Raw genomic sequence first — 21,725 nt, forward strand, 5'->3', positions numbered from 1 at the left:
GCTGAGACTCGATAAATACAAATGGAAAGATAAAAATTCTCAATTATCAAAGGTATCTGTTTACAAACATACATAATTAATTTTCTTTAAATATTTAAAGACATATTTAAAATTAGCGTCTCTAGCCTAGCTGAGTTGATTTATATATATAAAGAGCTTTAAAATAATACATCGGTTTGCGATATACCCCCAAATCTTTATTTCAGTAAACAGGATATATGATATTCAATTATATTATATAGGCCTCATTTGATAAACCTTCTCGTTTTTTTCATGTGCATAGCCTTTCTTTTCTTAAAATAATATTGCACTAAACTCAAAAGCTTGTTTCCTTTACATTTATCTATGTCAGATATAAAAAAATGTCAACTACGCATTTGTTGATATTGCAGCTCTTACCAATAAGATAAAAATGGTTATTTCCTTATGATTTTTTGATGAAAATAATAAATTAAGCATGCATTTACTCTTAAAGCATTTAGACATTTTAAGTAAATAAAAGTAAAGAGGGTAATATAGGCATTGTATTACTATGTTTGTTACCCAATCTATTCAGTATTCTGAATAAATTTTGCTGAAATCAAATGAATTTTTTTTAAAATCAAAATTGTCCTTAATCAATTAAACGAAACACAGACGTCAAACATCTTCTTTTTTCCCAGAGGACCTCCAAATTGCTATATGTAAATGTTTAGTTGCGGCAAACATGGATTTTCAGTAGAATTTTCTAGCTTACCAATGAATGTTAATGAAGGATTAATTGATTGAATGTGTATTGAATATACACCTATATTTCACCCATATAAAGACGTCACCATACACCAGTTAAAGAGTTCACCTTTTGACCTTTACTCGTCAATCATTGAGGTCATTGAGCAGTGAGGGATCCTAATTGGGTCAACGCCTACTACGACACGGGGCCTTGGTTTTAAAGGTCTCCTCCGAAGGACTTGCAGCTTTCACTTCAAAGTACTGAGAGCATGGTGAAAGAACATTTGCAACCCTTTTTGTTTTTTTTATCAACTTCGGTCTGTCGCGGCCAAGATTCTAACTCAAAAAATCCAGGTCACGAAGTGAACGCTCTACTGAATAAGCTACCGTTAACGGTTTAAAGAAAGGAAAAATACGTAAAATGCAAATACATTATAAAATTTAGATATTAACATAAAATATAATCCAACTGTCTTTATAATATAATAAGCACATGTTATAGCTGTGTCTGCTGGTACTCTTAAGAAGGTAAATACCTTTTACTAGATTACAGGTGTTACAGTGTATATGAACCTGGAAGAGCATGGTGCTAATTGGTTTTCTTACGTCTTATATTCACTTTAAGCTGCTGTTTGAATTGGTGCCAATATTGCTAGCACATAATAAATCCAGCAAATATGAAAGATCGTGAATGGGTAGAAGAAATGAAAATCAGTTGCCATGGAAAGGTTGACCGATAAAGTGAAGCTCATTCTGATTTAATGTAAGCAATGTCCAACGATATAGTTCATGACAACTCATTTTCTTCAAATTGCTAATATAACTATGGAAATGAATACATTTCAAACTCCAAAAATTAGAAAAATAAAGACCACTTCTGTATAATTTAAGATGTATTATCCTAACCTCTCTAAAATAATCTTGCAATGAACCATCCACCAATTCAAAGATGTACAGCTCAACGCACTTTCTAAGCTCACATGGTTTTTCGCACACATTAAGGTAACATTGTTGAAATGAAAATTACCATTTTCGAACTGCAGTACAAAGACATAGCCCTTCGTTATATACTGAATATACGCAAAAGAAACGCAACAAACAGTAATATACAAATGTTAGATTTGTTTATCTTATGATTATCAAAGGCGAATAAAGTAAGGCTGAACTCACTTTTCAGAACATCAGAGATTTGATATAATGTTAAATGATTATCTTTTAACTTTACTAAGTAACATATGATGGTTAAAACACCCCTCCCAGCCATTCAAATAAAACGCGCAAGACTGTCCTAAAGAACAATTGCAGCTTAATTTCTACGATAAAATAGGTTCATCAATATCGAGATCTGAGCGAAAGAAATATTGTTTGCATTTTTAATGCTCGTTTTTCAGATGATTAGGTCGAGTTTTCTCTTACTTAGAGCAGTGTAGCCACCCTTGGACTTCCGATACAAGGACTGTCCTTAATGCATATGATACGTAAGACCCTGTTGAGGCGTAATGTAGTGAAATTTCGCCTCTGCAACTCTTCGTCACATTTACAGTGATATTTTCCAGCTATAGCACGAGAAATACGTGCATAAGCCATTTCAAGTAGCCTTAGCATCGTTCGGGAAACGAGAGGAGAATTTATTTTTTGAAATTTTCCTGCATTACTTATGATGAACAGTAAAAAACCCTTAAAACTCCATAATATTGCCAAATGTTTTGTTAAACATGCAATTTTTGATTTCTGTAGAACAGACTTAAACTTGATTTCCGGTTATGATATGGAAATCGTTCAACCGTTAAATTACCAAAGTTTAGCAAATTGAAAATATTCATAAGTTTAAGTTACAAAATTCTTTACTTTACATAATTATATCCCCCTAAAGTAGGGTGTTGCGTTTCTTTTGCGTATCAGTATATTACATATATAACGTTAAGGATAAATGTTTTTTTTAAAATTATTACCTTAAGTTTCCAAAGTTGATGTTTAAATGGGGAGTTTTTAAATAAATTGTAAGATGTTTACTATACGATTTGTTTACTACCATACGTTTTTACAAATTGTATAAAACGAGCTTTCCTTGATACCATGTAGTTGAACATTTTTAAGTTAATTCTTCAATGTGATTATTTTTAAAAATGTTTTGCTCATTTACCATACTCCTCTTGCTTTTGTCGAAATGTAGTACAGAAAAGGGATAACATTGCAGAAGGAAACCACACTAAATGGGTAATATAATGAAGTACTGTGGTTTCATTAATATTCCTTGATGACCAATTTTCGAGGGTACTGTGGTTTCATTAATATTCCTTGATGACCAATTTTCGAGGATTTCGTTGTTTAGCAGATCAACGTATTTAGATTTTTCAATGAATGAAGAAATATGCTTTTCTTTTGTATAGGCAATGCTTTTATCCACGAAATTACGTATCCTCAAAAACCTCCTTTATATAAAATCCACGAAAATTGATGTCAAGGAAAATTGATGAAACCATAGTATTGTTTATTTTTTTAATATTAAATTCATTCTATGAAAAGGAAAATTCTAATGTATTTACGGTTTGAAATGTTAACGATTTACAGTGGAATGAATCTCTCATGATTCTAGATTTTAGAAGTTGACTCTGAAAAATCCCACCTTACAGTGTATTAACCTAGAGAGCAGTAAAACAGATGAAAAAACTATTACCACCCTGAGTTAAAGAGTCAAAATGTACATAAAATACAAATTACAGAAGCTGTACTATGCCCATGTCTACGTTTCTGCCAAGGGCTATTGCTTTCAAAAGAACGGATAAAAAGACAGCTGCAATTAGCAAGAACCCACATAAATTCAAATGAGAAAAGTTGTTATTTTTCAGCCATGAATATATCAAAGTTTTACCAACTGATTTGTGTGAATTATGTTTCAGTAAATGAAATAAAACTCAAATTATGTAAACAAATACTTTAAAAATGTATTTTGTTGTCTCGATACCCAATATTACATCATAACAAAGTGACCTTAATTTGTTCGAAAACGTGATCTTAAAAGGTGCGTTGGGCTGTATAACAAAGTTTTTATTTCAATAGGAACAAATAGTGAGATGGCTCAACTGTTAATATTTTTGGTTGGATTAACACGTCTATATGAATATAAATATTTCATTCTTTACCATCATTAATGCGGCCGAAGTACAACTATGTAATTCAACTTTTAAGCATATATAAAGATTTAGATATATTCAAATGACATGCTAAATCTACCAAAATATAAATTTATTTCAAATAAACGAAAAAGGAAATTGATGCAAAAAAATGTTTAAACGTAATCTCAAATGAATCAGTCTTTCCGCTTTATAATGTCTATAAAAGTTGCTATACGAATTTGTTATATACTATTAATAATTTGCAAGTTACCAATACAGATTGAATGAAAAATAACTACGGTTATATAAAATTCAAATGTAAAATTCATTCACAATGAACATTTAAAATACAACGATGGAGTTTCCTTTTCTTGTGTTTTTGATGTTGGGACAAGCTGTAATAGGTAACTATTGAATAGCCTTCATATAGGTCTTTTCTAAACAAAGAGTCACAATATCTCTAAAACAATACCCCTATTCATTAAATTGCTATGTTGTCCAAGTGCAAGAGCAATAAATTCACTTTAATGCCTGCTACTCCACAGCCAATTCCTTTTTTCTTAGGATTCTCTTTTACAATAACCTCTCATTTTTTGGATGGATATTTGAAATTTACCTGGAATAAAGTATCTGCTTTTCAAGACGTTTGTGTCACACTTGATGGGCAAATTCAAGGATTTACCAGAGAGTATGACGGCCAGGTCACAGTTACTGATGTTCTCAAATACAACGTTGTCAACATTTTGGTCCGAGCTATAATTAGTTATAATCATCATGAACGTCGAGCGGAATATAGACGTAAGTTTAAAATTAACTTTTTCATTTCTTTTTTACTTTCTGTCTAATAAAAAATATTATTGGGTATTTATTAATTAAGCTAACATCAAGACCACAGCTGAAAAGGCACAGTGGAATTAACATTACCCATCCCTTACTCTTCAAAACACGTCGTCATGAACGTTTATAGATTAAATACACAAAGAGAGGTCACAATTATACCAAATGTCCATTCCCCCAGAGGCTCTAAATATCAACCGCGCTACACCAAAAGCCATGTCATCTTTAAAATAGAAAACTTGACCGAGGGAGATGCAGGATTTTATAGCGTGGGGTACAGTGTGGTACATTCTCGAACACAGAGCGGGGTAATCCTCGTTATCAAAGGTAAAATTTTATTTAAAAGTTTGTTAACTCTTTCAATATAGAATTAAAATAGTATAATATCTTCAGCTGTATTTATACTTTAAATCACTTTTTATTTGCAAAAACTTAGTTTTCGCGTAATAAGGCAACTAAGGGTTTGCTTGCTAAAAATGTATTATATTATATTATATTTCTAAAATCATGGATTATATAAAGCAGAAACCAGAAATATTGAAAATGTATCGCTAATGAATTCCAAATCATGCTGGCAAAAATAAAAGCCTGGGAAAAAATTGTGATCCACAGTATATCTTTTCAACATTAACGAGCTTGCCGCTAGAACACTGTAATCCTTTCTACTGATAGAATAACGTATTTAAATGTTCAAGATCTATTATGAGTCTGAATATTTTAAGTTTAGAAATGTCACTAGATGTTAATTTTACCACTCAAACAACTTCACCCAAATCTTATTTTTAACCAGAATACCGACAACATTATGATTACATGTAGCATTAAGCTTATATTTTCGGAGAAATAATCATATTAAAAATAATGTTCATTGTACAAAAATAGAAAACATTTTGTCAATAATATCGCTTCAAAACAGACTCTTTATAAATTATGACGATATCAACAGTAATCAGGATTAAAAATTTATCGGAACACACAAAATCTAAAATTATTTACATTTGAATGTACTTCTTTAGTCATTTTTAATCCTACTGTTATATGTTTCCATTTTGACGTTTGACTTCCTTGTATAAGAATACCTTAGGATTAAATTTTAATCCTATTTGACTTATTAATTATACTGTCCTACTTTGTTCACATATTCTCAATAGCATTATTTTTATATGATTACTAGCCTTCTACAGAAAATTGACTGTTTATTATTTCTAACAAAACCAAGTACTCCGACAATATCTGGGAATAAAAGAGTTCCTATAGGACAAAAACAATATTAACATGTTCATCATCCTCAAATTCATTGCCACGTTATTATAAGAAATTTCCCGAAATTTCTTACTTATGGTTTATAAACAATGTCGAGGTTAAAGGATCAAAAGGACAAAAGATGGAAATCATCTTGCACAAGAACATAACCAAATACGAAATTCAGTGTAAAGCTACAGAAACACTAGGATCAATAGGCAGTATATAGGATGTTGAAGCTTTATGTAAGTTTTGTTTATTTTTAAATCTTGTTTTTAAAAACAGTAATGTATAGAAAATTGTGTTATTAAATTTGCATTATCGTTGTATGTATAAAATGAAGTGATGCAGTAATATTTATTTGTTTTATTAACAAAAAATTTAAAAGATGGTCCAGAAAATGCCATTATATCTCCGAATTTCAACCAAAGCGTTAGTATTGTTGGCAACAGTACATTTGGTCCAGTAAACTGTGTTGCAGACTGTATGTACAGTTTATTGGGAAGGGATTAATCCGACAGGAAAAGTTTTTAAAACATTTTCTGGAAAACACTTCCAATCAAAACAATTCATTGGAAAGGTGTTATTGCATATCGATGTGTGGCGAAAGGACTTTATATGAACTTTGACGGCAATTCCATGGCTACCAGGGATATCAGATTCAACATTCGATGTTAGAACTTATTTTAATTTATAAAAAGCATTTACTAAGCGTACAAAATTTTGTTATTTCTTCTTCAAAAAAGTTTTTGTTAATATTTGAACCTTCTTGCTTTAAATACTCATCATAATTATGTTAGTGTAATTTTAATCTATAATTAACTACTATAAGCAAATTGCCTACTTAACAGTAGTTTCTCCAAGGACACTCGCAAATTTGACCATGAAAAATAATGTGCAATTACTTCAATTGTTCTTACACATTCGTTTATTAAGAAAAAAGTCTGCAATCATAGGAAATGCAATTGAGTAAATAACGATTAAAAAAAATATATTTCTTTTAGATCTTGAAAGACCAACATTCTTTGCGTTGGTTAATGACAAAATAGTACATGGACCTATTATACAATCGGAGGAAGGAGATGAAGTAGCATTTACTTGTATGTCTAGTGGGAATCCCGCGCCTAAGATGGTTTTAGCTACTAGACAAGGAACTAAAGATGAATTTTTATGATCAACCTCAGGAAATGTGTTCAGTTATACATTTTTGAGTGAAGTGAAGTGTAAGGATACCAATTCATACAAATGCTTTGCAAAAAACAACACTGAATTTAACGATACCTTTTCACTAATCAAACTGCATGTTAAATGTAATGTAAGTATTTTAAATATATTCCTATTACAGATATGCTCTCTCCATTTTCTCTCTCTTTAAATGAAAGAAGGATAACAGAAAACTATCTTTAGCAAAATGTACAATCTTATGTTTTTGTTTATGTCTTTATCGTAAACATTTCTTACCAATTTTCTTTCTGCGGATTGTAGGTAAACCTCGATTGGAAAATGATATACAATTTATGGAACATTATTACACAGAAATAGGAAATAGTGTTTTTGTGGATGTTCTTGTCATAAGCTATCCAGAACCTACAAATATATACTGGATGGGTCCTGCCGAACATAATGAAATAAAAACAGTTATTGCACAGAGAAACAAGCCTTTTCAGTTTTGGATCGATAGTTATATTCAAGTAATTAATCCAGCGTACTACGGGGATTACACTCTCTTTTTGGGTGGCTTTGCTGTTGTAAAGATTCTAATTCAGAACAAAGGTATTGATAAAGTCAAATACATCCGTTGTTTTGTAAAAGAATCTACTGTAAAAGAATCAATATTTGTGGAGATAAAAGTTGGTTTATTTGTCAACAAAAAATTTTTCGTGGTCATTAATTTACATTGATTGGAAATTAACTATGTTTAATATGTAATCAGATGAAATTTTTGTCTGAGTTATATTTTCATTGATTATTGTTAACCAACACGAAAAATACCACATTTTATACCAAAAAAAATAGTTCTACTTTTACAGTGTACTAAAATTTATCTCCTTTTTATCTCAGAAACAATCTTAAATGGAACAAAAACTGATTAATGACAAATATTTTCAAATACAAATGAAAAAATTTCAAAATTGGTTCTTTTGAACTTATTTCTTTTGTATATACAGTACAGGCCACGAATTCTCCGCAAAAAACACGGGGCCCCGTGGACTGCAAGTCCACGCTTTAGCGTGGACCTCGAACCTTATCGGCGTCTTTGGAGTCAGCGTTTCTGTGCACTGTAACACGGTGTGTCACAGTATTTTAAACATTCTCATTGCCTTTATTTAATAAAATTAAATCAACTTTCTTTCGAAATATTTGTTGTACGTTTTCCATAAATCAGTATTGGTAATTTTTCGCATACAGATAATTCAACTAATGACTATAAAGATGCCTTAAACCTTAATAACAACGTACTCGTGTCCGGCAAAAAAAATATACAGTCACGTTTCAAGTAAAATCCTATTAATAATATTCATAAAAAGTTCAATAGACCATTAAGAGGCAACACGCTTTCATAAATGAATTACTTGATTGTCTCTACTTTCGATTTTGATTTTAATTACTAAATAACTGTGTTCAATTAAATCGTTGATACAAGATCGTTTTTCCCTACGTATTACATATCAGATGCGTGATTATACTAAGTGAATTAATTTTTTTGTAAGAAATTAAAATGTACATTTACTCTGTGTGGATTAAATTTAAAAAAAGGTATCAGAATCGCACATTAATTCTGCTCTTTGATGCCGATACTCGGCGAATCTTTGGACAGGTTCAGATGAGGATTATTGCAGGTAGACTAACACTATAAATTTGTAATCATGTAAAATATGGAGATAAATATTAAATGCGGTAAACTCGAAAATCCACTGAACAGGCAGAGATAATAATCTGAATAATTTCATTAATTAAAATAGTGATAAACTTAGTAAACACGGTGAATACAAAAATCACAGCCCAATTTTTGGCTAATGAAATGTGAACTTTAGAACGAATATTACTTCATTCTGAAATATTTTGCGTGAAAAGAAAAAAAACGGTTTGAGAAATCATATAGATATTTAGCGATTTTTAAACCCCCCGCCTTCTAAAAAAGCGATACGAATCAGCTAGTTAAACTTCATCAGAAGTCTGCAAATTTATGTTATGTTTTTTTTTTTTATCTTAAACTACGGGATGCATTCTTATTTGTGTCTTAAAAAGGATAAATAAATTAACAAATACATGTTAGTTTAAAATTGTTGTTGTAGTGAAACCTGGAAGATGAATTTCGCATATCAGTTGAGTGTGTTACATGTATACACTTGCTGTGGTCAGAGCTAAAGAATTTGAAAGGTGTGATAAACATACGGCGCCCCTGGCCCACCGGCAGAGACCCAATATATTTTTGAACAGGTGTGAACTCGGAACTGACCACAAGATTGTTTCAAGAGAAATTCTTTCCGCGTAAAAATACTGTCAAGGTCACCTAGCTTCATGGGATTTTGATTGGCAGGTAATGCACGAGAATTTTGTGCGTACAGTATATACAGACATATATAAACAAAAGTTTGGGCAATTAAATTGAATTATAGAATGATGAATTGTGACCTCCGTAACTAAAATAAAACGAAGAATAAAAAAAATTACAGACTATATATTAAAAGGGGGTTGTATGAGTCTCTCTCTCTCTCTCTCTCTCTCTCTCTCTCTCTCTCTCTCTCTCTCTCTGGTATAGCTTTTTATACACTTTACAAGAAAAGACAAACAAATTAAAATAAGTACTCACACTGAAAGGATTTTAAAAGCATAACGTAGGGAATACTACTCTATGAAAATAATGTTTGCTGTTACGAGAAATACGCTTTGAAATTATTGCATTAATTTCGTGTTTCTGCTGACGATTTTCGCATTCACATTCAGAATAATTCTAGATGAACAAAATAAATGTATTTTAATAAGGAATATACATTGTAATGCTTGGATCGTACACTAGTACTGTACATGTTAAAACCATGAACATAAATACAGCTCCGATTTAATTTTTTACTGTACTATGTATACAGTGTATGTGACACGAATGCAGCTCGACGCCATTTCGACTTCCTTTGTAACGTGAACACATGAGATTAAATTATTCATTTAAAATAAAATTAATAATTTTGATTTTGAAACGTGGATGAATAGTTTTACTAAAATATAAATTTCTAGATACATAGTTAATTCAAATGAAAATCATTTAATTTTTTTTACCGATATCTAATTACCGATATCTGACTTCATTCGAAGTCTTATATCTGGAAGAATAAAAACGATTTTTATATAAACATGTACATAACCAAAGAATGTACATAACCAAAAAATTTATAATCAAATTTTTCATCAGAAACAAACGATTTTGTCTGTAATACTATTTACCCGGTGCAGCTTGGAGGAGACTTTTCTGGACATGAAACAGAACGAAATTTACTGGACACGATGCGACACGGAGGACACTAGCTGAGATTTTTCTAGACACGGTGCGGCACGTTGTGCCTACCTGTATATTTCAAATCCACACACACCGTGCTACACCGTGTACAGGGTGTAACACAGAGCGTTTCACACGGTGTTTTTTCCACCGAGCGTTGCGGAAAACTCGTGGCCTGTACTGTATTTAAAAATAATGAAAATCATATACATTTAGACATGTTGTCTTCAGTAGCAGAGAGATCATTCCCCCACCTAGAGAAAAACGACATTACCATTAGTGCCCTAGGAGGAGTTATTTTCACCATGACCTTTATATTATTTGTATCCCTCAGATGTCGGAAGATAAAAAGTATCTATTCCAATGCTTAAGTCAAGTATAAATTAAGCCAAAAACCACAGAAATGAATTTATAATTTCAGTACATATTGAAATTGAATGCTAGAATATATAAACAATGTAAAAAATAATTGAAATGTTTATATTTGATTCAGTAAAACAAATTTAAAAGAAATATTTACTTTTAAATGTACAAATATCCCTTTCTTCTTTTTATTGCTATTTTAATCCGTGAGGTTGAACGAATGTAATTATTTTTTCTTCCTTCGATTTGAACGGAAAGTAGGGCATAAGAAGAAAGATTAATTATCTTATATTCTCTTCTTTCAAACCTTCATGTTAAAATAACATTCGCAGATGGCAATGATGAAAAACCAAATACTGAAACTGGAAGCGAAGTTGAAACCTACATTCCAACACAATTGCACTACTTACAAGCAACCAGCCAGGAAATTGACACTTTGAATATTGAAAACGAGAATATAAATATTTATGATTATGTAGCGTATTGTTAAGCATTTAATTACTCCCTGTAATACATCATGAATATGTGGATCTTAACTTACTGGAATCTAGAATTTGTTTATAAAAGACTGCCAATGTGTAAACTACGATGATACATTGTTTGTTTACAATACTACAGACGCAAAACTATATGAAGACAATGTAAATATTTTCCTATGCTGTTTTCACTGAACATATGGTTTTTTTCTTATGACTTTGAGTTTTGAATTATGTAAAAAAAAAACAAGCAAACAAACAAACAAACAAACAAACAACAACATCAGTATTCAAGCTCACAAGTCCACCAAAACAAAACAAATCGGGAATGGAGAAAACATGTATCTGTAGAATCAATGTTTGAAAATAACAAAATGGTATTTCACAGTTAATAACCATTTGTATTTATAAAGTATCTGGGTATATTAAGATACATAACCGCGCTTTCTGTTCTTATACATGCTTATCTAGGACTCCAAAATCTTCTTTGATCTGTTTACGCAATGATATTAAAGATGGATTTTTTTTTTCATTGTCCAAAAATACTTTTAAAATAAAGCTTATTTGAGAATTCAGAGCACTTATTAATTTGACTTTAATTATAATATTCTCTGCCTGCATACTTTTTCAGATGCTAAAAACATAAAGTAAAGGTGTATTCTGTCTATCATTTATTTTGTATTTTTCATGTACAAAATTTGTTATTTATTATATCTCACAATGTCATAGGATTTTATATGTGTTGTATAAGTATTAATTGCACTAAGCAAGAATGAATTTGACTAAGCAAGAATGAATTTGATATGTCCCGTAGCATTGTCTCTCGGTACACTTTGCTGTTAAACCATGCAGATGTATATCACATGGTATTCTAGACATGAACTCGTGCAATATGAGTTTTCCCTATGTTATATGTGAAATTGGAATATAAAACCACATCCTGTTACTTCTTGATGTTGTTCTTTTTACATGTATAGGTAATTATTTAACTTTTGATTTTTGATTTGTTTCTTAAACATTATCCTTGTGAATTTAGATATGCCCATGCAAGCAAAATTTAACATAAAATGACTCGGTCTCTTTTGCATCCTACCATTTCGTAGTAACCAGGGAACTATGAACTTTAATTAGGCACCACTAATGTAACCCATTCTACTCAAAATGTAACATTAACCATCTTGCATCAATTTTTATGTTATAAATAAATTTACAAGCCTTTTATTTAATTTGTCAACTTGTGTGTCGAGTTAACCTAATACATTATGCAAACTGAACAGAAAATTGTCATTCTAATAACATGATATATCTAGTCATCATATCATGATATTTTAAGACAAAGTGAACAATAGTATAGGCTTATTAGTTACATGTAAATAGTACTATAAATGTGTTTTATGGATAATTATGACAACGTAATCATAATTTTTGTATGTTACGACGCATGAAGCCCTAATATAGACAATGGTATTAATTTATATATACATGTATTAGATTAAACATTCATGATCAATCCCATGACCAGAATTAAATATATTACATGTTGTAACCCTTACACTGTTGTTTATGTGTTGAGATCCGATTGATTACATGTCTACTAAAGTTCCTTAAGAGGAAAAAATAACTTTCTACAAAAAACATGAGCTTTTTTTAAATTGAAAAAGAAAACACGCAACAAACACCGGAGCAAACACATTTGATTTTTTAGAATTCTCTGAAAAAAAGAAAGGACAAGATAGGGTAAGACCAGTATTTGGCCCCCAATTTTGGGTGTTTTTCAGAATGATCCAACAGTTTATACATGAAAACCTGTTTTCACCCCTGCCACAAAATGAGTGCTGGTTTTAAGATTAAGGATATACAGAGGTCACAGTGAGGTCAGGATATGGGTCAATTGTTGAAATTTCTCATTTTTATGCAAATTTTCACTAATTTTACAGCACATTTTCTTTCGGAAAACATAGAGCACACGCTTGCCTATCTACCAAATTTATATATTTTATACACGGATATCTGATGCAGTATATATGTAAAAATCTCAGATAGGCAAGCGTGTGCTCTATGTTTTCCGAAGAGGAATGTACCCAAAATATGATGAAAATCTACCAGAATTGAGGAAATTCGGGAAAATGTCCTATTTCTGAACCCTCTAGTGGCTTCCATGTAGCCTTTGAATCAAAGTTAGTGCTTGTCTTAAAGTTAGCATCATTTTAACTTCTTAACTACAAACTATCACAGTTTTACCAGTGTTCTGATTTTTATATAAAAAATTCGGCTGTAACCCTATCTTGTCCTTTGTTGTTAAGATTGTGGCCACAATGCCAGGTGATGACAAGGAAATTTCATATCCAAATGTTAAATTTGGTATCTTTATATTGATTTCTCATGTACGCACCTGCTAGTTTCACTGCAAAAGAAAATCCGTACTTTTAACATCCTGTTTGTTTAAAAAACGTCCATGATTTTCTCAAATGTTTATTATCTTCTAATAATATATTTTACTTTATATGAAAGTATTTGAAGAAAAACGTGCAGCAGAATAACTGACAGACATAAATGTCAAGTATCCAATTCGTCATTATACTGTGTACAGGGTTATTTTCGTCCTGCCTTATTTTCGCCCTTTCACACTTGCAAACAATTTTGCCCCGTTTTAAATTTGCCCAGTCATAATAATAAAAAGAAGAAATTAAACTATATTCTTTGAATTAGTCCCGTTAAAATTTTGCCCAAAATTTTGCCACGGGGCGAAAATAAAACGGGGGCGAAATGTCCCTGTATACGGTATATAGCTGATACAAGGAAAAAAATCAGGGATATCGCGTTTATATAAAAAAATGCACACACTAAGGTAGAATTTTTTGAAAGTGTTTATGATGTAAGTACGTCTTGTAAATCATGGACAAAAAAACATTGTTTTATTATAAATTAAATGTACTTCATTGCGCGCAGAGTGTGGACCTACGGCACTCGACCAAATAAAAAAAAATAAGGATTTTAATAGGGAATATGCAAGTTTTACTTCTAATTAATATATTTTTATTTGACTATCTAGTATTTCATCCCATTAAAAATTTCAATTAATTTGCTCAACATTTTCCAGTTTTCAGACATTTTTAAAAAAAAGTGACGTTTGATGACATTTTGACACAACCAAGGACCTTTCAGTCATTTGTTTATAAAGTAATGAGACATAAAGAGACTTTAGATGAAAGCAAAAGATAACAAAATATAAAAATATCATAAATACATTAGAATACAAGTCGAATACGCATTTTTTATGACTGAAACTTTCTGGTCGAGTCTCCCTGTAGATCAGAAATCACATACAATCAGTAATTTTTAATATAAAAAAGACATTCTCATTGCAGACCGTCGGAAAAACTGCTTTGTAGTTCAGTGAAAAGTAAGACTTACTTCCCAGAACTTATAGATAACATAAATTTTAAAAATATGCAACATTTGCATCAATGTACTTGTTTTATACCAACATATTTAAGGAATCTCTGTCTAGTTTGGAGAGTATGGAGAATATGATTTTTCGCAGATAATTAATGTACCAACGAGAATAACAAATGTCTCCTCAACCCTAAGTGATCATGTATATACTAACTTACCTGAGAACATTTGTGAATCTGTAGTACCGCCAATTGCAATTTCTGACCACTATCCGATTTGTTTTACAAGAAAATTACATGATTATGTTAAGAAGTATAAGCACACGGAGATAACATACAGAGACTTCAAAAAGTTTAATGAAATAAATTTTCTCTCAGACTTGGAAAAAATTAATTTTCAATCCTTAGATTCACTTTCTAATCCTAATGATGCATTAAATAAATTTTATTCACTTTTTAATGTTGTATTAGACAAACATGCAAAAATAAAATCTAAAAGAGTGAAGTATGATGCAAGACCAAAATGGTTAACCCAAGGAATTCTTGAAGCACAGCACAAGCGCAATAATTTTCATAAAAATAAGGACTTTGAAAACTACAGATTATGGCGAAATAAAGTAACGTCACTTATTGAAAATGCAAAAATTAATTATTATAAATCAACTGTTAAACACAAATCCACGTCAGATGTCAGATGTGGGATGCATTAAACAAATTAGCTTCTACCCCCAAAAATTATAATCCGACGGCACTTGAACAAAATAATATTTTAACCGAGGATACACAAGAAATTGCTGAGATATTTAATTCTCATTTCTAAAATGTGTCTGCTAAACTCCTTGAAGGAATAAATAAAGAAGAGTGTGATTTTGATGGCCTTTTAAGTTTTGTACAGTCTAAATTGGGAACAGAAATGTTTTGTATCCCGCTTATTAGCCCTGATGAAGTGCTTTCCTTACTAAATAAGCTTGATGTCAATAAATCATCAGGTGTAGATACAATCGGTCCACGCTTATTAAAACTTACTGCACAAATAATACATAAACCTGTAACCCATATAATAAATACTAGTATTACATCAGGTATTTTCCCGAAAAGTTTTAAACTTGCCAAAGTTACACCTATTTTTAAAAAGGGAAACAAGCTAGATCCAAATAACTACAGACCCATTTCTATTTTACCGACATTATCAAAAATTATAGAAAAACATGTGGCAAAATATGTACGATTACTTTTTTCAGACTTTGGTCTGTTAATAGAATCTCAATCAGGTTTCAGAGAATTGCACTCATGTCAAACAGCCCTTACAAAAATTACAGATAAATGGTTACATGAAATGGACCAAGGCAAACTTGTTGGTACTGTCTTTCTCGACTTCAGTAGGGCATTTGACTTAGTAAATCATGAAATTCTTCTTAAAGAGCTACAGTGCTATAATTTTAATGAAATAAATTTACATTGGTTTAGATCGTATTTAAGTGACAGACTTCAAAGTGTACATCTGTCTAACAAAGAATCATCTTATCAGCAAGTCACAGCGGGAGTTCCACAGGGGTCTATACTAGGACCTCTTTTGTTTTTTACTGTACATTAATGATCTCCCACTTTATATCAAAAATTCAAACATAGATTTGTTTGCCGATGATGCCACTTTACATGTTTCAGGCAAAGATTCCCAATCTATTGTAAATTCATTATCAATGGATATTGCTTGTAAAGAAAAATGGTGCACTCAAAATCAAATGATACTTAATGCCTCAAAAACTAAATGCATGTTAATAGAAGACACATCAGAAGAGATCAAAATTCTTAGACCATGATTTTCCTTTATTTGTTTCGAACCAGAAATTAGACAGTGTAACACATGAAAAAATTCTTGGGGTATATTTAGATAATTCTTTACAATATAATGTACATATCGACCATGTGTGTAAAACTCTGTCACGTAAAATTTCAGCACTCCGTAAAATTAAAAAGTATCTTCCTCTCCAAACACGCAAGTTGTTTTATAATGCATACATTATGCCTACCATTGATTACTGCCTAACAATTTGGGGAAATACGTCCAGATCAAATCTTGACAGAGTTCATAAACTTCAAAAACGTGCTGCAAGGTATATTTTAGATGCTCCCCCTGATGCACCCTCCAGACCCCTTTTTGATGAACTTGATTGGCTTACTGTTTATGAACAGCTTACTGAGTCTTAAAACAGTTCAAATTAAATTCATCTGTTAAACGTTTTGTCCAGATAAGGGCTAAGTCTGTGTCTGCATGAATGCCGTCGTACTACGCCGCAAATTTATTGGACACTTGGACTCTTAGGGAACCGCTTTTCTGTCTATTTGTATCCTTTCGACGTCTCTTTAGATCACAGGTAGAGTTCTTTCGTTGATGCTGGAATTAATTTCTTTGACTGCACATTTTAGCTGTTCAACCTGCCTACAAATTTCTATACAATACACCTTAAATGAATTTTGGTTAGTATGACCTTTGAACTTGTTGTAAGCAAAACTAGAAAAGCAGGGCACCTCAATAAATTTGACTTTTATGTCTTGATGCTGTTTACCTATTGCAACAATTCTATGATATTGAGACAAAATATAATCAACCGCAGAATTATCCCAAGACCTAACTCTTGTGAATTTTCCCTCTTTAACAGATATGTCACAAGTACCTAACCAAATATAGATTAAATACTTTTTATTGCTATTTCTCCTCAAGTGATTCTCTAGAAAATCTACTGCTCGGGCGGAACGCCAGCCCGGTTCACACCAAAATTCAACAAATTTACTTCTCTCTATCTTTTGATTGCAAATCCCCTTGCTATCTGACAAGAGGACGGGCGTATAATAAAGACTGCCTTGTCTATGAGATGCTTTTCTCTTCAAAAAATTATCAAGTTGGGGTTTTGACAGTGATATAGAATTAATAAACTGTTATATTTAATGTAACAGAAAAGAAAGATCAGATTAGCTTAACCTAACTCGATTCAAAACTGAAATATATATCCTCACAAGAAAAATATGACTCAGTGAATAATAGTTATGATGACAACTGCATTCCGTATCTAGCCTAGATACGCGCCAAAATGACAGTTTACCAAAAACCAAAAAATATTTAGATTTTATACAGCTCGATAGAAAAAGCACTGTCTTATATTTAACCCTTAGCAACAAATTTCTTTTGTTTCTTTTAGTTTTATCAGTGAAAAAAATTATGAAAAAGACGAATGAAAAACTTAACGCGAATTTCCCCAACTATCCCTACTTTGGAGTAAATCCGCAAAACTTGCAAATTTAGCAGGAAAGATAAACGGGAAGTAAGCGGGGTCAAACGTTATCACTTCTGACACCAATGTTGTGCTGATGCTTCTGTCCTGGACTGCAGGAGACGGTCGGTGGTCAGGACACGGGCGGACACGAGGCTCACTGAAGTAAGGGGACATCAACAAAGCCAATTCATGCAGGTGTCAGCTCGTAACTCGAATTATTCGGTTCCTCAACAGAATACATTGATCAATGATAAAACCCTACATGTAGACCTTATACGTACGTATACATTGATCCCTGATAATACCCTACATGTAGACTTTATACGTATACATTGCTCACTGATAATAACCTACATTTAGACTTTATATGTTAACATTGATCGACTGATAAAACCCGTACATATAGACTTTATTTGTAAACATTGATCAATTAAAAAACTCTACATGTACACTTTGTATGTAAACATTGACCACTGATAAAACCCTATATGTCTATTTTATACATATACATTGACCATCAATTAAACCCTACATGGAGACTTATACGCATACAGTAATCACTGATAACACCATAAATGGAGACTTTATACGTATACATTGATCACTTATATGATACATTTGATACATATGCAATGATCACTGATAACACCCTACATGTAGACTTTAAACATAAAAATTGATCATCGATAAAACCTAACATGTAGATTTTATATGTAACCATTGATCAATGATCAAACCCTAAATGTAGACTTTATACACATGCAGTGATCACTGATAAAACCCATACATGTAGACATTATGCATATACATTGATCAATGATAAAACCCTGCATGTAGTTTTCATACGTATACATTGATCAATGATAAAACCTTACATGTAGACCTTATACGTATACATTGATAAATGATAAAACCCTACATGTAGTTTTCATACGTATACATTGATCAATGATAAAACCCTACATGTAGACATTATACGTATTGATCCCAGATAATACCCTACATGTAGACTTTAAATGTAAAAATTAATCGACTGATAAACTGGTAAATATAGACTTCATACATATAAAATGATCAATGATGAATATCTGCATGTACAGTATATATGTAAATATTGATCACTGATGAAACCCATAAAATTTATACATATAAATTGATCACCAACAAAACCCTACATGTAGACTATATGTATACATTGATCACTGAAAAAATACCTACATGTAGACTATATGTATACATTGATCACTCATAACACCTACACCGGTCACGGTAGCCTAGTGGTAGAGCGTTCGTTTCGTGATCGGGAGGCCTGGGTTCGATTCTCGATCGCATCGCCGCGTCATACCTAAGACGTAAACATAGGTAGTGACTGTTCCTTTGCAAAGCGCTCGGCACTAAAAGTGAAAGTCATGGGTCTTTCGGATATGACCTTAAAAACGTAGGTCCCGTGTCACGGTAGGCGTTGGCACGATAAAGAACCCTCACTGCTCCAAGGCCCTGAGTGCCGAGTATAGGTCTAAATTTGAAGCCCTTAACCGGCATCGGTTACGTCTCCATATGAGAGAAATATTCTCAAGAGGGACGTTAAACAATATACAATCAATCAATCAATCATAACACCTACATGTAGACCTCATATGTAAACATTGATCGACTGATAAACTGGTACATATAGACTTTATACATATACATTTATCAATGAATATTTACATTTCCAATGTCTTTGTCCGAGATAAAATTACCAATTGTAAATGTAATTGATTTCCTCATGAATGTTTTGGCGAGGTTCCAAAAAAAATACGTGCAGAGCGAGACAACACCTAGAGAGAAGCAGGCTTGGAGCCCTTGGATTGGCGGAATCAAAGCATGTAAATATAAGGAAAAACTGTCTTATTTTCAAATTCATGAAGATGATCAATGGATTGGCATGTGTGATAATTTTATGCATAAACGCCTTCGGTGTTATTCCTTAATTAAACTCTACATGTAGACTTTATGATTAAACTACGATCCCCAATAATAACCTATATGTAGAATTAAGACATATACATTGATCGACTGATAAAACCCTATATGTTAATTTAATGCATATACAATGATCATTGATGAAACCGATACATGTAGTCTTTATACGTAAACAATGATCATTGATGAAACCGATACATGTAGTCTTTATACGTAAACAATGATCAATGATAATACCCTACATGTAGACTTTATAAGTTTTCATCGATCAATCATAAAACCCTACATTTAAACTTTACATGTATACATTGATCCCATATAATACCCTACATGTATACTTTATCTGTATACATTGATAAATGATAAAACCCTACATGTAGACCTTATACATATATACATTGATCCCTGATAATTCCCTACATCTAGACTTTAAATGTTAACGTTGATCGACTGATCAAACCCGTATATATACACTTTATTTGTATACATTGATCAGTGACAAAACTCTACCTGTACACTTTATATGTAAACATTGACCACTGATAAAACTCTATATGTCTATTTTATACGTATACATTGACCATCAGCAATATACCTTCATCGCCTGCATACGGAGTATATATATCTCAGTTGATTCGATACACAAGAACATGCTCTACGTATGAACAATTTCTTAAACGAGGTAAATTATTGACAAGCAAGTTGATGAAACAAGAATATCAACAGTCTCGTTTAAAGTCATCATTTCATAAATTCTATGGTCGATACAATGACCTTGTCAGTAAATACAATTTATCATTGAATGAAATGCTGACTGACGTTTTTCATACCAATTGTTAGTCCATTATTTATACTCTGAATTGACGACGGATTTTTTCCATTATTTCCTGATTATGACAGCGTGCACACGGCGGTTGTGACCGGTCGGCAGGGGATGCTCACTCCTCCATGGCACCTGATCCCACCTCTGATGTTTCGGAGGTCGATGTTTGCTCTGCTTTTATTTTGTATATTGTTTAATGGACGTTGAAATTAAATACTCTTCGTTATTTCCATATCCTTCTTGAACCCTACATGGAGAATTTATGTGCATACAGTTATCACTGATGAAACCCTAAATGTAGACTTTATACGTATACCTTGATAACTCATAAAACCCTATTTGTTAATTTGATACATATGCATTGATAACTGATAATACCCTACATGTGGACTTCATATGGAAAAAAAATTGATCACTGATAATACCCTACATGTAGACTTTAAATGTAAATATTGATCATCGATAAAACCTTACATGCAGACTTTAAACGTAACCATTGATCAATGATCAAACCCTAAATGTTGAGTTTATACGCATACAGTGATCACTGATTAAACCCATACATGTAGACATAATACGTATACATTGATCAATGATACACCCTACATGTAGTTTTCATACGTAAACATTGATCAATGAAAAAATCCTACATGTAGACTTTATATGAAAACATTAATCGACAGATAAACTGGTACATGTAGACTTTAAACATATACAATGATCAATGATTAATTTCTAAATGTACACTTTATATGTAAATATTGATCACTGATAAAGCCCATATATTTTAAACATTTAAATTGATCACCAACAAAACCCTACATGTAGACTATATGTATACATTGATCACTGAAAAAATCCTACATGTAGACTTTATATGTATACATTGATTACTGATAATACCCTACATGTGGACATTATACGTAAACATTGGTCGACTGATAAACTGGTACATATAGACTTTATACGTATACATTAATCAATTAGAAAACTCTACATGTAGACTTTATAATTAAACTTTGATCACCAA

Source organism: Saccostrea cucullata, unplaced genomic scaffold (genome assembly GCF_032062105.1).
Source record: "Saccostrea cucullata isolate Sc308-1 unplaced genomic scaffold, CSIRO_AGI_Scuc_v1 ctg2811, whole genome shotgun sequence".
NCBI classification, from domain to species: domain Eukaryota; kingdom Metazoa; phylum Mollusca; class Bivalvia; order Ostreida; family Ostreidae; genus Saccostrea; species Saccostrea cuccullata.